Source organism: Mandrillus leucophaeus, unplaced genomic scaffold (genome assembly GCF_000951045.1).
Source record: "Mandrillus leucophaeus isolate KB7577 unplaced genomic scaffold, Mleu.le_1.0 Scaffold795, whole genome shotgun sequence".
Classification (NCBI taxonomy): Eukaryota; Metazoa; Chordata; class Mammalia; order Primates; family Cercopithecidae; genus Mandrillus; species Mandrillus leucophaeus.
In genome coordinates this window covers 608,831-611,306 of record NW_012108641.1, presented here as the reverse complement: position 1 = coordinate 611,306, position 2,476 = coordinate 608,831, and the positions used below count along the sequence as shown (strand labels likewise).

The window sequence follows — 2,476 nt, the reverse complement described above, 5'->3', positions numbered from 1 at the left end:
TTTTGTATTTTTAGTAGAGACGGGGTTTCACCGTGTTAGCCAGGATGGTCTCAATCTCCTGACCTTGTGATCCACCCACCTTGGCCTCCCAAAGTGCTGGAATTACAGGCGTGAGCCACTGCGCCTGGCCATAATTTTTGCATTTTTCAGAGATGGGGTTTCACCATGTTGACCAGGCTGATTTCAAACTCCCGACCTCAAATGATCCACTCACCTCGGCCTCCCAAAGTGCCAGGATTACAGGTATGAGTCACCACAACTGGCCCAGATTGCTTGTAATTCTAATGTGGCCCCTGGGATGCACCACATGGTGGTGATGAGCCAGGTTTACAAGCAGACATTGGCTAAGAGCTCAGATACTCTGGTGGGGGCGCATGTAGAGATTCATCATTGCAACGAATCTTTTATGTATCTGCTCTCTCCCTTATGATCTGTGACAATTGAGAAGTGCAGGAATAACACCTTTGTCTTGGGCCCTGTAGCAACTATGCTTTACCTCCACAGTTGTGACAATGTTAAAGTCATTGCTGTTTGCCATCATTTGTCCATCTCTTCTGCGACAGGTTGCGTCTTTCACATTCTGATGCCTATGTGCCCACTCATTCTCTCTGGGAGTCAGATAGTAACTTTTGCCCCTTTTCATACCCATTACCCAACGCTAGGTAATGGACCCAGCATTAGTCCTGGTCAAAAGAGAACCATATGGCCAGTCCTTGCTACAGTGCGTAACTATTGGAATAATCCAATGGTTGTATGCAGAGAGAACAGCGACACTAGTATCTTTTGGCTTTTACCACCTTCTGAATTATATGTATTTATTATTTCCTTTGAAATGGAAGAGGACACCACAGAGATTCCTGGGGGTCTTCCATCTGTTTATCAGAAAGCACTGGGTCAAAGAGAACTGAAGATACAGATCTGGCAGAAAACTGTGAAGGAGGCTCATTTGACATAGGACAAAGGAAGCAGTTCCAGGTACTGGTAGAGAACAAGTTTTATGAGTGGTTGATTAATACAGGACATCGCCAATAGCTGGACAGCCTTGTACCCCCTGCAGCAGGCTCCAAACAAGCAGCTGGATAAAGATCTTCCATGGAAACACTGGGCCCTGGAAATACAAGGATAAATGGAGTACGGTGCTCATCTTGAAACTAAATTGGGAAGGTGCTCTTGCTGCTTAAGAGACATTGGGACTTTTTCATCCTATTTAAAGAACTTTATTTGATTTCCATTCCATGTTCATTTATTACTGTGTAGGCTGAATTTTAGCTAAACTTCTGACTTTTGTATAAACATATTGCTTATAGAACATCAGAAGACTCATCTTTGTGATGCCCAAATGAAAAAGTTGATGAAGGTAGCAGCATTGTATATATGTTAATATTAACACAATTGAGTGTAGATTTGCAACTATACTGTGTATCTTAATTTGCATGATGAAAGAATTTCATTCTTTCTACAGTTAAATAAGAGTTTTATAGTTCTTTGTAACTAAAAGGAAATTGCAACCAGGCACAGTGGCTCATGCCTGTCATTCCAACACTTTGGGAGTCTGAGGCGGGTGGATCACCTGAGGTCAGGAGTTTGAGAACAGCCTGGCCAATATGGTGAAACCCCATATTGGATGTGAAAACATGCAGGGTTTATTCAAGCAGATACAAGGTGCCATAAGGACAGCAACCCAGGTAGATGCTTCCCAGGGAATATCTTTAATTTTGCAATTAAAAATGCAAAAATTAGCTGGGCTTGGTGGCATGCCCCTGTAATCCCAGCTACTCGGGAAGCTGAGGTGGGAGCCCCTTGCTGGAACGTGGGAGGCACAGGCTGTAGTGAGCTGAGATCATGCCACTGCACTCCAGCCTGGGCAACAGAGCAAGACCCAATCTCAAAAATTATGTAAATAAATAAATAAATGGAAATTGCTACACCTTTTAAAAAATAATTGGAAGAAAAGTATGATTTGTTGGTATACATATATGGCATGATCTTGGCTCACTGCAACCTCTGCCTTCCAGGTTCAAGCAATTCTCCTGCCTCAGCCTCCCAAGCAGCTGGGATTACAGGTGCCCGCCGCCATCCCCAGCTAATTTTTGTATTTTTAGTAGAGATGGGGTTTCACCATGTTGGCCAGGCTGGTCTCAAACTCTTGACCTCAGGTGATCTGCCCACCTTGGCCTCCCAAAGTGCTGGGATTACAGCCGTGAGCCCCCACTCTCGGCCTAAAAATCTTTATTTTTCATTTTCTGCTTCAAATTTTCAATAAACAAACTCTAAAGAATAAAAAAAAAAAGAACTTCGCAGTGCCTATATATAGAAGATCAGGGTACTTTTTTATGCACGCCACAAAAATTCTGAAACTCATTTTACTGGACTTGATAAAGAAATATTTTCAGGCCGGGCGCGGTGGCTCAAGCCTGTAATCCCAGCACTTTGGGAGGCCGAGACGGGCGGATCACGAGGTCAGGAGATCGAGACC

The 2,476-nt window shown here is 43.7% G+C and overlaps 1 pseudogene; it reads left to right on the top strand.

Moving 5' to 3' along the window:
- LOC105529958 overlaps positions 1–1,083 on the top strand; it is a 26,592-nt pseudogene extending 25,509 nt beyond the window's left edge.
- Positions 1,084–2,476: the final 1,393 nt, after the last annotated feature.